General features: G+C 36.7%; 1 protein-coding gene across 1 annotated transcript in view; it reads right to left on the bottom strand.

The window, feature by feature from the left end:
- The window catches only part of tenm4 (teneurin transmembrane protein 4), a 240,272-nt gene extending 224,196 nt beyond the window's left edge, over positions 1–16,076 (bottom strand). Inside the window, exon 1 of the mRNA XM_079608835.1 lies at positions 15,773–16,076. The gene's annotated coding sequence lies outside the window, so the exon portion shown is untranslated. The remainder of the gene's footprint in view (positions 1–15,772) is intronic.
- Between the last annotated feature and the right edge of the window lie 352 nt (positions 16,077–16,428).

Below are 16,428 nucleotides of genomic sequence, written 5' to 3' on the forward strand. Positions count from 1 at the left end.
AACAGAGCTCCAAATGTGTTTCTAAAATAATTGTGTAATATATTGTACAGAAAAAGCCTATTTGATCTATCTGTATATCTGTCCGTCTGTCCGTCCATCCATCCATCCATCATTTAACCCCATAATAACTATATTAATGGCAAACTGAAGTAAAATCTTTTTTTTTTTTTTTTTTTTTTTACAATATTCATGCCTATAATAATAATAATAATAATGCCTTTACCTTCTTTTATACGTGTCTGAAAGTTTGCCCATGTCAGAATGATCACATTTGTGAGCTAATATATAATACCTATGGTAAACTTTCTTGTTATTGAGCATATTCAGGTTTGTGTACTGTTGATGAAAATTGGGAGAAAATACTCCTCGTTTAATGGTTTGAGAACTCAAACTAAACTAACTAAAACTATAAAAATGTATTAGGCTACTAAATAAAAATAAATATTAACTTAAGCTTTTATTATTCCAGCAATAGTTGGCAGAGAACATTTCACATTTCCGTTTAATTTAAGTTGTTTTAGCACTTTAAGTTCAAGTTTAAGTTTATGGGGAACAAATGATAAAAATGACTAATAGAAACAGCTAAAACTTTAACTATATAGACATTTTTTTTTTTATTAATGATGACATATGACACACATATAAACACATTGACTGAAAACAGAAGATATAAACATGAAATCATTCAAAATATGAACAAAAATTATAGTAGTATATATTTTACTAAAATAATACTTGTGCACCCAAACTAAATTTCCCATCATTCACACTTGTTAGACAGGAATTATATAAAAAAAATGTTTTATTAAAAATAAATAAATAAATAAATAAAAAGATAAAGCAGTCAGTCACACCTAATGTGCATCCTTTGCTCTTTATTTCTTTAGTAAAAAAAAAAAAGTCATGTCTTAGTCGGGAAGTGAAATTTTATTTCAATCAATGAACGCACATTATTTCATAACAAACTCATAAGTAGGAACTTCCAAGAAGGACGCCAATGCAGCATGCTTGCAAATCTAAATGAATTTGTTTGGTATTCAAACAATAAAAAAACAAGCCATATTTATCCATATTTACAAAAACAAATAAACACAAAAAACAATACCATCATATTATGACAATGTCATATTTTGGGCTCAGTTTAAAGGGTTCATAAACATTTAATTTGTCAGACTGTCCTCCAAATGTGATTAAAAAATAATAATATTTTGTAATAAAATAACATTTTATTTATGTTAAATCAATTGTTTTACTTGATTATTTATTTCATTTACAGCATCATAAAAGTAAATTGTAATTAAAAGGTAACACAATCCTACTTACAGTTGTCTCTGCACATTAAGTATTAAACTATTTTAAAGACAAATTATTTTAACATTGGACCGAATCAGTGAACCTCAACAGGGAAATAATGACTCAGGACATTTTTTTGCCTTTCCTCCTTCCACTTACAACACGAAACCATTTCTCATAGAGTAACTGCCGCCCAATCGTCCAGAAACGACTCTAGACCTAATGTACTTTATCTAACGTAATATTATATGACTTTCAGTGATTAACGCTTTGGAACATTACGTAGCAGTTATTCCAGCGAAAACATTCCTAACGTAATGAGTGCCGCCGCCGCCTGCGAGACATTCAAACACAGTCCTCACTTCTGGTGTCCTTTCGATGGCAAATCACTAGGGTCTAATTACCTGCAAATTAACTGCCATTTCACCATCTTGCATAAGATTACGTGCCACATGATGAAACGCCACTGGGGAGTCTAATCTGAAGAGAGGAATCCATACATGCAGAAAATGTGGGCTCCACTTTGTTAGTCTGATAGCAGGGAAATATGTGAAGGCTGTCACATGAAGTACCCGGATAATGTACCTCTCAAAATCCATAAGCACATCTTATTATTTACATGTCACTTTGTTCTCCGTTCCCACAGTTTTGCGTAGTGGCCTGCTCTCTCATTTCTGCCTCGTATTTGTCTTGCACGCACACACACACACACACGCACGCACTCTCTTCCTCAGTTTGGCTCTGCTCGCATACGCACTCAATCCCTGGAGTCTTTCTTGACAGAGGAGGCAGATCTGCCACAGGACAGAGCGTGTTTCGTCAGCGGCCCAGGCTTAGTCACTACCTTTATTTCCCCGCTCTCTAGAGCTGAGGTTGCAGCATGGCCACCGGAGTTCAACGCTGCCTGGCAAAATCACTGAATCACTCTCGATAACAAACACAAAATGTGTCACTTCTTTGTTTTATGACGCAACATTTAATCCATGAGACAGCCTAAAATATAGCTATGCTTACAACAATCTTTAAAGTCAGCATGAAACCAAAATCTAATTCTACGAGCAATTCAAACCAAATGATTTTCATGATTGTGATCACCATGATTGATCACGGTTTACATTATCTATCATTAGTGTCACTTCAGAGTATACTCGTGCACATCCATATGCATTTTATATCCATTTCTATCATGAAACTCTAGAGAGTGCAGGCTGATTGCAGCCAATGAGATTGCTTGCTCAACATTTAAATAATCTGGTTCAATAGAGTGGTGCAGTATGACGTCATAACCGACTAATTCGCCGCTGGTTCCTTCAAGATTTTCCTACGGGGTTTTATAACGGGTTTTCTTAATGTATAAGTAAAATAAAGCCTGTGGTAAACATAACTTGGCAATACATTTGACGTTTTGTTCTACAACATACACTGCACACACACTCGACCCCAAGCTGTCTTATCTAATTACTTGTTAAAAACGTCTCAAAAATAAACATAAATGCTTGAAACTTCACGGTTCCTCTAATTTACGTTGTAGAACAAAGCGTCAAAGTATAGTCAAGTTGTGTTTACCACAGACCTTACTTTACACATAAAAAAAAAAACATTATAAAACCCCATAGGAAAATCTCGAAGGAACCAGCGGCGAATTAGTCTTCCGGGTTATGACGTCATCCGTGCATGGTTTGGTTATGGTTGCTGTAAGCTAGTTCCTCTGAAATCCTCCACCTCCCCCAGCTCCACCTGCCTAAATCTGCTTCAGGATTCATGTATGTCTATTCTGCAGAATAAGAACAAGACCAAATACATTAGCTATGTTTCCAATTTGACTTACCGTATTTTCCGGACTATAAGTCGCTCAGGAGTATAAGTCGCATCAGTCAAAAATTGCATCATGAAGAGGAAAAAAACATATATAAGTCGCACTGGACTATAAGTCGCAGAATTCATTTCGAAATTTTTTTTCACAAAATCCAAGACCAAGAACAGACATTTATTCTGGAAAGGCAAGTTATTCAGCTACACAATAGCACACAGAACAACAGGCTGAATATCACATTATCACATTACGTATCACATTAACAGTTATTCAGCTACACAATAGCATGAAGAACATATACCTGGGAGGCTGAATAGGCTAAATTAACATTAGCCAGCGAGTCCAACAAGCAAGTTACCGGTAAGCAAGTTCACCAAGCTCCCGCGATCTCATTCCACACTGAACACTCAACACTGAATCCATTGAATTCTTCCTCTGTGTCGCTTCTGAACAACTCCACCAACTAGAGCGCCCACTCGCGGCTGTTTTCTCTTGGTTCATCTCAGTCAGTATGAATTCATTTTGATATATAAGTCACACCTGACTATAAATCGCAGGACCAGTCAAACAATAAAAAAAAGTGTGACTTATAGTCCAGAAAATACGGCATGTGCAAAATGGGAATATCACATAAAACATTTGCAAATAACCCTTTCCATCCAGAGAGTCGATCAGAACAAAATAGTTACTTTCTCATAAACTGGATCTGTTCTAAATATAATCAGAAAATTTTCATTTTCAGCAGGAGAAGCCACTGTATATAATAATTTTCATATAAAATAAATGACTTGCACCTCAGAGCACGCAGACGAAATGTGATCATGCTACACAGTCATGTAAGACAGCTCTGGCAGGTCATTATAATTATACCACTTTGACAACAGACTTTGGTCAGGCATTTCAGAATGGCCAAAACAGTATTTCAGAAGATTTGCATCAATATTGCCCGGCTGGTTAGTCCAGTTATGCCATCCCATCGCACAAAATCACATGAGTTTTTTTATGCGCATTAAGGAATTTATTCTGTAAATTTGGTTTTTAGTTTAGTTTGGTTTTAGACTCAATTGACCACAGAATTCTTTTATGTGCATCTTGCCCGTTTCCATCCAGCGTTTTTTTAATGCGTTATCCCAAAATGTGCATACAAAATTGGTGGATGGAAACATAGCTATTGTCATATTCATTAACATGCCTCAACTACTTAGAGAGTTGTCATGATTGAAATGTAGTTAGTATAAACGGAGCAATTCCAATAGTGTCCTCACACCATCGGTGCTCGGGCCGTCATTAGCATTACCTATAAAATCAAGGGTTTAATTTGGAGGTTATCCTAGCTTTAGGGGGTTATTTAAAAAACATTTTAAGAAGTTTTCTAGGAATTAGTCCACATGAGCACCACATCTCAACTGATGCAACACAGCTTCAACTAATGGCTCTTAAATTGAGGATTTTTTTTTTTTTTTTTTGCAGTACCTCCACAATTTAGCATCTGTTCTCTAAATGTAAAATCTCTTTCCATTATCATTAAAGGGGTCTAAATTCAGAGACAGGCTTTTATATACGAGTCTGTAAAGCCTCAATGATCTTATAATGGCTCCAATTTCCTCTATTAGTCCTGGAAAGAAGCTTAAATAATTGCCAAGCACACATAAGACTCACTTGCAAAAAACACCTTGTAAAATCTCCGGCTGACATACTTCAGACAGACGGGCCGTTCTAGGAGGTGTTTTTCCAGACACCTGAGCGGAAACGTATGAGGCGCATTCAAGTTTGTGACAGTAAATTAAGCTCCGGCGACAAAAGCTGAAATCTAAGACTCATTCAAGGAGATTGCGATTAGCTTTCCAGTGACTTATGTGAATCATCAGAGAAATTGCTACATGTGTAGCGTGAAATGCAGCACACAATGGACGCACTGTTTCTCTCAGAACAAGAGAGGTAACATGAACCTCCATCCTCTCTGGATAGAGGCTCAAGTGCACATATTAAGGCCTCCTCCTTTCACACGAAGCCCCCTCTCCGAAGACCACTTCAAGAGCAGATTCTGCCTGGTGTCAACAATGAGATCCTCCAGCAAGAACAAGGGAAAAGGCACTTTTGAGAGGCAACATTTGGCAGGCCTTTCAGGGAGGAGAAAATAAATCAATATCATACAAAGATGTTCATTAGTGGCGTCTGCTAAGGCAAGAATCACTTTTGAACATATTTAGGGTCAGGGACTGGACAACCTCCTGACTGTAAGCATTACACTTTACATGGGTCAATGACAAACAAGAGTGTTCAAAATGAAGATAAGGGGAAAAGATCTAGTTTAAAACACACATGCCATGTTCTTAGAAATATAATCTTTTAATGTTTTCTATTTTTTCCTTTATCAAGACAGTTGTATCACCCTGATTTTTACTTTATACCCCCCATAAAAGTATCAAAATGTATTTTTAATTCAGAAATACTCATCACAGGTAAGTTGTCATGCCTTTGTATATGTGCATTTTTAAGTATTTCCAAAATAAAATAAAAAATAACATCATGTCATTATCCAACGTGACTCTGGCTCTGTTATTACTAAAAATCATCTTTGGAAGAGTAAAAAAAATATATTTAAAAAATCTAGTTTAAAGCACATGTTTTTAGAAATGTGTATTTGTGTTTCTTCTGAAAATAAAAATATTAACTAAAAAGTGATAACAAAAGATTACGTCATTGCTTTACTTCAAGAATGTCATTATTTTTAAAAGAATTTCCCTCGTTATGATATCAATACAATTGCATAAATCACCCTGATTTTGCTTTATGTCCGCCCAAAAAAGTAAAATAAAATACAATTATTTTATTTCAGAAATGTAAAAAATTACTTGAGTAATTAAAAAAAAGTAATAGATCAGAAAAAAATATGAACGTTATGTCTTTGCACCATTAACTCTATATGATTTTAGAAGAAAAGTAAAAAAAAAAAAAAAAAACCTATACATCCAATTTAAAACACGTGTGCCAAGTTCTTAAATTTAATCTTAGTATTGTTCCTGAAAAAATAAGCTTAAGGAAAAAAAAGATTTTTAACAAATCTTTGTCTTCACCTTGATTTTTACTGTATGCACCCCCACACACACACACACCCCACCCCACAAAAAAAAAAAAAGTGAGAATGAATTTTAATTCATAAGTTAAAAAAAAAGCCGACCATAGTTGAGTTGTCAAGTCATTGTATAAAATGCATTATGTATTTATGCAAATAAATAATGGATCCAGTCATTGACCCACCATTTGTGCTAAAAATCATACAGACATTGGGAGAACTGGTCCCTACCTAGAAACCAACTAGCAATATTCAACCGCAGTGATGTCCTGGCATCCACCCACATATGGACAAGCAGCATTTTCTGTGAGGATGTAAAACCTACTTCAGTTTTCTCTGCATCTAAACACGTCTAACCACAGAGGTGAGTCAAGGCAGGAGGCGGCGACCCCGCAGCTTGTGGGAGGCAGAAGTTTTAGGCTCCAACACAAAAGGTCCTGGGGTCGAAAAGCCGAGTGCCGACCGTTATCAAAACACAACGGTGCGAAGATTCATTCATCACCTAACTATTCAACCAATTGGCCAACAAAGAAAAACAGTTGGTATTAAACATCCATGTGAATCTTTTTCTTTCCCGAGATGAGTAATAAGGTCATTTACAGGCCATGAGGTGCATTAGCATTGCTCAAACAAAACAGACAATGCCACAGTACACAAGGATAAATGAAGAAACCTCAAGTCTGACCTCACTCTGGCACAGCACTGCCGCTGATGGCAAATAGCCAGCGATTGATTAATTACCCAGCGTTCAAAGCAGGCATTGCGTTCGCATGTCACCCGAAGCGAACCCATCATTTGTTTGACCGTTTCAACGTTTCAATTGCTATTTTTCAAATCGACTTCAGCTTTCAACTTACGATGCCGGGGTGATCTGCATTTGTGGGACTTTCCTAAGGGTAACAAATAACTTCCCAGAGGTAAATTGTATTGCTCAGCGGTTTCTCTTTCAACTCTCGCAAAGCTCGTAACTCCATTGGATCATCAATCCTCAAAAGGTTTCTCTTTTAAATCTCATGAGATTTCACTGAATTTTTTCAGTTAGGTTTCATCTATGCACATTTTTATCACATAAAATGCCTTTGGAGTATGAAAAATTGCCTTAATATTGAACTTCTGGTATAAAAAAACAACAACAAGCAGCTAATAATTAATTCCTTGTTCTTGCCAATGAACACAAATGGCCAATATTACAAAACTAAAAACCATAACCAATCTTTTTCTATGCTATAAGTGAATTTAGCCATCACCAAATCACAATACGTCCTGCATAAAAAAAAAATATATTTATTTTGAGATTCGCTAAAGATTACATTTAAAAGTGTTATTAATCTGTCAAGTTTTTTAAAGATTCATTTTAAGTGAGCATTAGATCAAGTCAAAGGTAATCTAAGTGTAAAAAAATAATGGGAAATCAACACGTAAAAATTGGGAAAATGAGCATCAACTAATGATAATAAATACAGACACGGTAGCAACAAAATATTTAGATAGCTGTCAGTAAACCTAACTGAGTAAAACCAATGAAGAGCCGCAAACATTTTGGAGCATCTCTGCTTGTTTGCAATGCAAGGATAAATTAAGAAGTGGTTGCTTGAATAAGCACAGCATTTTCTTTACTCAAAAAACATGATATAAAAAAGGCTAATGTTTTATGTATTTGAGGAGTGGAGAAGTGTGTATTAGTCTAGCATTTGTCGTCGAGTCACAGCCAATACTGTCATAAATAGCCAGCGAGTAGCACTTCATCTTTATTTAAATGGAGATTTTGGCCAAACGACAGAAAAAACGTGAGCACCCACATAGCTACAGTAAACTTTATAACCTGTAAGTTGATGAAAACATAATACGACGTCTCGTATGCAGCCGTTCTAATGACAGAAAAATCATGTATGTCTGAAATTCGCTGGTCAAAAAAATCATAACTCTATCTTAGCTTGATTTTGGTAAAATGTTAATAATAAGATGGCTGACGCAAGTGTCTGACCCAATATCAACTCTTACAACATAGTGTTTAATTATAAAAAAAAAAAATGGTTCTTTCTGTTTTCTTAAAATAGCGGTTTTATACACAAGGCTTCAGTCTGACAGTGATCATTTATGAATATCTCGAGAGGAAAAGCGAGCTTATGGGTCTTTTCCTCAGTAGAAACATCTGAGAATCCAAAGACTTAAGCAAAAGTCCCCATGTAATCTCGTTGCAGTCAAGGAGAAACAACTGAGATTTTCTTTCCTAGCGTTTACAAGCAACGCTGCCCCTCTCATTTCTCTGGGAAAAATCGCAACCTTCCTAAATAGTTGCTTCTATGCAAAATATGGAATTGCAGTTACATTTTTTTTTCTTCATTCTTGGCATAAAATTGCTTGGGCAGTCAGCATCCCAGATTGGAGGGAGTATACCTGGTGAAATTGCATGGGAATAGGTGCCCAGACTACGAAGTAGGATCTCTTGAAAGTCATTTGAATGTAAATGTGGCAGCTGTTGTTCCTGATCCCACTTTTAGAATACACAATGTCCAAGCCCACTGGAGTGAAGAAAAAGCTTTTCTTTCCCCCCCAACACACAGAAAAGCTAGAGTCACATTTCATAAAAACACCCAGCTACACTTCACTTTTAAAAAGCAATGCCGCAAAGCCCCGACAGCTGCGTTGCCATACCAATAATGCGTCTCCTTCGATGAGAATTTCCCAAAGATTAACCAAGTTTCACTGAAGAAAAAAAAGAGAGAAAATTCCCTCATTCAGCAACTCACAGCCCTCATTCAGCAAATCTCAACTGCTCAGTTGACCAGTCACCGTTCAGTGATTCTGGAAATGAGGAGCGCTACGGATACACCCCCCCCTCTACCAACTTTCAAGTCCAATAAAACATAGTTATCTCGACAGGCTGCCGTTAGCCTTATGTACGATAAATCACAGCATGACAGACTGCAGCTTCGACTAAACATAATGCTGCAGGCAAGCACATACACACCCCCCCGCACCCTGTACGCTCATCACCGCCATTAATAGCGTTCACGTTGAGAAGGTGAACGGGAAGGCTGCGTCCGTAAAGCCAAGCCAATGCACCAACTGTCCCGAATGACAGTGATTTATACGCCGTCTGAGAGGGACAAAGCAAAGCTCTGGTCGTTTGAGCGTGCGCGAATTAGCGGATTCCTCCCAAAACAAGGGACCGTGACAATGAGCTTGATTTACAGTAAGATCTCCTCTTCCTGTCAGGGAGAGACGTCGTTTAGACAAACGGAGGTGGGAAACAATGATGTATTGTTTTGATTGAGGCATTGTAGAGTCGCGAGTAAGACCTTTTTGAGTGCTAATTACTGGATGCCACGGAAGCTGTTGGTTGTTTGTCTTTGCAGGATTTCAGGAGACGTGTTATTTCAGGCAATTATCACAATTAAAGAAAAAAAAAAGGAAAAAAGAGGTAACTTTAGCTTAAAGTGATATTTAAAGCATTTTTAAATCTTTTTGAAGGGTATTTGAAGTGTATTGATATCATTTTTGGGGACTTTTTAAAAAAACTGAAATATATCATATTTATTTGGTCATATTAGGCATCTTTCTTCTAATGTTAGTATGGGTTTTAGTTCACAAAGCTCTAAACTATTTTATATATAAATGTAAGAAATTATGCCTGATGAAAAGATGCCTTAATGTCTTATGTAAAAGAAAAAAGAAAAAAATTTCATAAAATATTTTGTAATATAAAGTTATGCAGTTTCTTTTAATCCAAGTATTGTATATTTTCAGTTCACAAAAGTCTGAACTGTTTTGTAATATGAAATATGTAGAAATGCAATAAATGTGTGAAGTATTAACAAATGCAGACATTATATATTACATACATACACACACACACATTTGTAAAGATTTCACACATTTCTTGCATTTCAAGGATTTCACATTTCTTAGCATAAAATGTTGACTTGACAAATTATACATACATTATTATCCTACATGAAAAAAACACACATACAGATAGATCAAAATAATGAAGCCCGATTGCATTTCTCAAAGATTTCGCATTTATTAAAAAGTTTCGACTCTTGTAAACTGAAACCCAGGTAAAATTCTTTCATTAAAAGAAAAATGCCTAAATAATTTGATAAAATATGTATTATGCAAAGAATGCATTTGTCACATTATGCATATTTTCTAAGCATAAAGCATAAACCTTTAGAATGTTGTCAAAAATCCATATATACACACAGTATAAAGTATAAAACATTAAAAGAAATATGCCCAATTAGATACATTGTTTGCATTTTTAAAGAAATAGGCATTTCATACACCAGTATTTGAGCCGAGTTATGTGCTTCTTGTCCTCACTGACTGCGAGCAAAAACAAACACACAAGGAAACATACTATCACACTCGCAAATTAGACATTTGATTCATCATAAAAAAAAAAAAACACAATCCAGTAGGAGAAAAATGACTCTCGCATTTATTTTTCAACAAACTATCTTACAAACTGACAAGTGGCCATTAGGACAAATTGGCGTTTATGGTTTAGGTGTAGCCACTGCTTTTAATCTTGGTGAATAACGGGGGTGGTGGTATTTACAGCACTATAAACTGACACAATAAAGGCCTAATTGCATTAGCAGTCAGTGAGGGTCACACAACTTTCACATTGATCTCAAATGGACTGAGCACACAGTAGGTCATCGCTATAATGCAGTTCATTGATCCAATTTTGCGTATACGTTTATTCATAACCCCCTGCACCACAATTATTATTTATTTCCTTATTTTCCTTACTACCCAGCAGTGTACTTAACTTTAGCTTATGGAAACACTACTACTGTATGCTGTGTTGTCGAAAGGATCTGGCACAGTATTACAGTTCTGATTACGTTCCTCATAATCTGATGACAGACCTCTGCTTTCTGCTTCTGAAAACTAATGGTTCTTGGTAGGATTGTTTATCCCTTTAAAGCTTCATTTCAAAGTAGTGTAAATATTCGAAGTAAATAAATACGATTGTTGGAGTAGGAAGATACCATTTCAGTCTTTCTAATTTAAAAATTCACATTAAATCAATGTGTGTTATTGTGTGTTACAATGTGTTGTATCTTTGTAATTATCTTACTAGCAAATGAAAAGTGAAAGTGAAAATGGTTTCAAAGTAAAACCTAAAACAATTTTATGTCAGCGTACGCAACATTTTAACACATGCAAGAGGACAATGGCTGTTTAACAGAATTGTAAAATATAATGACATTTGTTTTCAACAACGCACTCTTACGGCAAATCATAAGTTTTAAGTTTTGGCGACTTACTGGGGAATACATATGAATTTGTACAATCGCATTTGTACAATCGCATACACTCCACTGATGGGTTAGGTTTAGGGGTGGACCTTCATGCTACTTTTTTCTGAACATACTACAGTATTCGTACTTATTCAAACAAAATCCCCAACTTGTAAAACAATAACGCTTTCTCATGAAATTGGGTTGGTTTTCAAGCAGTTTTCCGCAAGAACACTCCTTATCTGTCATTGGTTGGGAAGATAGCCACGCCCCTAAATTCACACCATTGGTTAAGCCAATGTTGCTTTGTTAGGCAGTTTACTCAAACAAATAGAGCAATGTTTTGATAGTGCCAAAACATTTATATGTTTGTTTTTTTGTGGGGGAGGGGGCTACAAATGGTTTTTGTTTATTTGCCTCTACATTTAAAGGAACACTCCACTTTTTTTGGAATAGGCTCATTTTCCAACTCCCCTAGAGTTAAGCAGTTGAGTTTTCCATTCAGCCATTCAGTGATCCATTCAGCCGATCTCCGGGTCTGGCGGTAGCACTTTTAGCATAGCTTAGCATAGATAATTGAATCTGATTAGACTGTTAGCATCTCTCTCAAAAAAATGACCAAAGAGTTTAGATATTTTTCCTATTTAAACCTTGACTCTTCTGTGGTTACAGAATTGTACTTCTGTCGTGTATTAAGACCGACAGAAAATGAAAAGTTGCGATTTTCTTGGCCAATTTGACTACTATACTATACTAATAAGAACTATACTCTCATCCCTGTGTAATAATCAAAGAACTGCTGCCATACCAGCAGGCGCAATGATATTACAAACTTAGTGCCCGTCACGTTGGACGTTACCAAGCTGGGGACTATTTTCAGGCGCTGCTTAATATCAACTTTTCATTTTCTGTCGGTCTTAGTACACGATGTAACTACAGAAGAGAAGTTTTAAATAGGAAAAATATCTTAACTCTTTGGTCATTTTTTTTGAGAGAGATGCTAACGGTCTAATCAGATTCAATGATCTATGCTAAGCTATGCTAAAAGTACTACCGCCAGACCCAGAGATTGGCTGAATGGATTCGAAAACGGTAAAACTCAACTGTTTAACTCTAGGGGAGTTGGAAAATGAGCCTATTTCCAAAAAAAGTGGGGTGTTCCTTTAATTACAATTACAGATAACCATTAATAATGTGCAAGGAACTGACTAATCGTGATTTGTGGACTTGCAGGAACAATCCCAAAAGTAAGCAAATTACGTTTTCTTCTTACTATTGGTGTATTCGATGAGATTTCTGAGCAGTGGTTGAGCAAGAAAAAAATGCCTCACTGCTCAAGAGTCTTGTGAAGACCGTGATCAGATGTTTCTAGCACTGCAGGTTTAAAGAGACCTAGCAGGGGTGCAATTCTGGGGCTCCTTAATAAGAGGAAGGTGCAATGAGCAATACTTCACACACTGCGAGTCCACCTTCCATTGATGTCTACACTCCTTCACAATAGCTCAGCTATGAAGCCTTTTTACACGAGACGCCGCATCCCTACAGAAAGAAGAGTCACTGGGGAGCGCGAGCAATTCATTGGTTTGTTTCCATCATTCTTTCGTCTCGTTGCGGTTCAAACAAGTCAGTAGTTTATGAAACCAAACCAAACCCACATGAAAGAGCTTGGACTATTAGACAAATTGGCATTTTGGTGAATACATTAGCAAAATATCCAAATTATGTAATGTTATCCATCAAAAAGTCCACATACAAGTTCATTTTCATAAAGATTCACTCTTGAGAAGTAAATTCACATTGCATAATGTAAAAAGAGAAATGATTAGAAGAAGATAAAAGAGAGAAGAAATTAGCCTGATGTTTTTCTTCGTTCTCTTTGTAAGGGCGAACAAAGGGAGAGTTGCCTGAGCTTTTCTTTTCATGGAAATCGCTCGCTTGTGTGGACCATCCCAGAGTCCTCATCAGCTTGGACCATGACAACCGGGAGAATACAGGGCCGTCCTCGAAAGGTCAAACCCATGGGGACCCACCAACTTCAGACTCATTTAGTACCGCTACACAACACCTCACGCCACACTACAGAACTCGGGGTCTCACGAATTTAACCCCACGAAGCTTGTTACCCTCAGCAGACACAAAAAAACCACAGGCTTGGAATGTTTTACATTCATTAATAACTCAATGAGGTTTATAACACTTTACAATAAGGTCTCACTTGTTCATTAATGCATTAGCAAACATTTATTGTACAGCATTTATTCATCTTTGTTAATGATAGTTAATCAAATACAAATATTAATTGTTCATGTTCTCTCAGTGCATTAACTAATTTTAACAGAACTTTTGGTTTTAATATATTAGTAAATTTTGAAAATAAACTAAGATTAATACAAATAGTCAAAAGTCAAAATGTGTTAATTGTTAGTTCAATGTTAATTAATGTAGTTAAAGGAATAGTTCACCCAAAAAAGAAAAATGTTGTCATTAATTACTCAACATCATGTTGTTCTTTCGTTCATCTTCGGAACACAAATAAAGATATTTGAATAAAATCTGAGATTTCGGTCCCTTATTGACAATCTATGCAACTACCATTCAAGCTCCAGAAATATAGTCAAGACATCATTAAAGTAAATCCAGTGGTTTAACCTTTTATGAAGTGACGGGAGTGAAAAACATAATTTACCGCTTAATTTACAAAATATTCATCTCCACGATGCATGCATGTTGTTTTGACAAAAGCATTGAAAGTGGTAGTTGCGTAGCTGTCAATGGAGGGACATAAAGCTCTCAGATTGCATCAAACATATCTTTATATGTGTTCTGAAGATGAACGAAAGTCTCACGGGTTTGGAACGACATGAGGGTGAGTATTTAATGACAGAATTTAAATGTTTGGGTGAACTAGCCTATACCTTTAAGGTAGTCTTCAGCTGTACTAAGTGCAGAGCCCATGGATCCATTTTTGTTGGTAGAGAAGAAGCTACATGATATTAAGTATTGCAACCTTGTCGTAAAGTGTTACTATATCCTGCTGATGATGAAAAACTGATTCAATGTTTATTTATCTGGTATTTGTTTAAGCAGAGTGGCCCTCCAAAAAATGATGCTCTTTAAAAAAAAACAAATTTCTGAGCAATTCTGCACTTTAACCAAATGCTTCCTTGGTCATTTTAGTCAGTTATCTACTAGTTCCCTTTAACGATGAACGTGTGACAACCGCAGAATGTCCAAATACTTCAGTACACCATTTGTTTTATAATTTAAAAAAGATCTAATTTCTTTTATTAAATATTTGTCTTGAGAGTGTTCTTGTGCCAGCTTTCTTTAGAATAAATTTGACTTGATGTTTTGTCTAATGCAATGCCATACCCCATTTTAAGTGCGTCCAAAGAGATTTTGTGCATCCTTTATGTATATTGTATAACATCTCTTCTATCAATCTACTACAGTATCAATTTTTCAACAGCCCTGCTGTTATGAGGAATGCACATGTGTGCTGCTGGATAAAAAAAACGATTTAACATCTCAAAGCATTTTATTCTCTCCCTCCTCAAGCAGAATTAAAGTAAAAAAAATGACAATTACAAAGAAACACACAGGTTGCAGTTACTACCACAGCTGTAGTACTGTCAGTCCACGCATATTCGGCCAATATTTGCCATTATTTCCATAAAATACAACAGCATTAGCCATGAATGCCCCTCACGCCCTCACAACAAACCCTCAGACCCCAAATAGGAGGGAGTTTGAGAGTAGGAGGCAAAACAAGAGCTGTAAATGCCCATTTGCTTTACAGGATCAATCTGGAAACGCAGTATACCAGTGCCAGAAAACAACCCTAACACACCCACCCTAGAAAGTCAAACACTATCTTCTCTACATCCTTAAACTATAGTCATCCATCCATATTACACCCTGAAGTGAAGGATCATAGAGGAGTGAAACATGCAGCAGTAAGCAGGTACACCCTCGGCCCATTAATATGGGATGGGTGTTGAGTCGAAATGCTGGAAAATGCCCGAAATGCCCTAGTTAACGAGAACAAACTTTCTATTTAGAAGGATAAAAGGAGACTTAAAAGACACTGAGATATTAATCATTTATCCTTAAGCAATAATTCATGGTTTTACATGGAAAACAGAGTGCAGCCAAGCCCTCTTTACTTTACACTGCCCTTCCATGCTGCAAGTTTACAAGCTGCTCCATAATAAATAACAGAGGAGGCTGTGCGTAATAGTATCAAGCATCCTCGCGCACAGCCCGAACCAAAACGCTCCAGCTGTTTCTGCAACAACACGCACTTTTCTCTCTTGAACATGCATATCTCACCATTGCTGAAGAACAAGGCGTCTGTCTATCCAGGTTACGGTCGCTTTTCCGGAAGGTGTTATGCTCTTAATTTCGGTGTCTCATCATCATGATCTCCCGTTTGGAAAATGAATAGGAGGGGGAAATGTCCAGGTCGCCGCATAGAGAGAGAGCGCGCGCAAGAGAGAGAGAGAGCAGTGCGCATGAATAAGAAGAGCCGTGTGTTTGACTGCGGAGAGCTGGAGGGCGAATAGCGTCCGTGTGCTGTAGTGCTGTAGTGCTGAGTCCGTGAGCGCTTGCAGTGGAAAGCAGTGGAGCACAGTCTGGAGGCTGGAGGGAATGCCGAGGAATGACAAGCGGCTTCCACCATCCACAGCCGGCTCGTACCATGTGTGCGCACGGGAGGGGGGTGCGCGCGTGATCACGAGCGCTTTTTACGCGGGCTAAAACGTGTAAAAATTACTAACTGTGTTTGATAACATGCAAGATACCTTATAGCATACCGTACGGGAAATATGATGCTGTATTTCAAAATTGCATCTATTCTACTGTCAAATTTTGGAAGTAAACCAAATTAGCTGACAATTAACGGAAAAAAAATAACGAAAATTATAATTAACAAGGCAATTACATTTAAAAGTATGTTTTTGAAAAACAAAATTTTTTGGGGGGTGTAT

Source organism: Phoxinus phoxinus (genome assembly GCF_949152265.1).
Source record: "Phoxinus phoxinus genome assembly, chromosome: 4".
NCBI classification, from domain to species: Eukaryota; Metazoa; Chordata; class Actinopteri; order Cypriniformes; family Leuciscidae; genus Phoxinus; species Phoxinus phoxinus.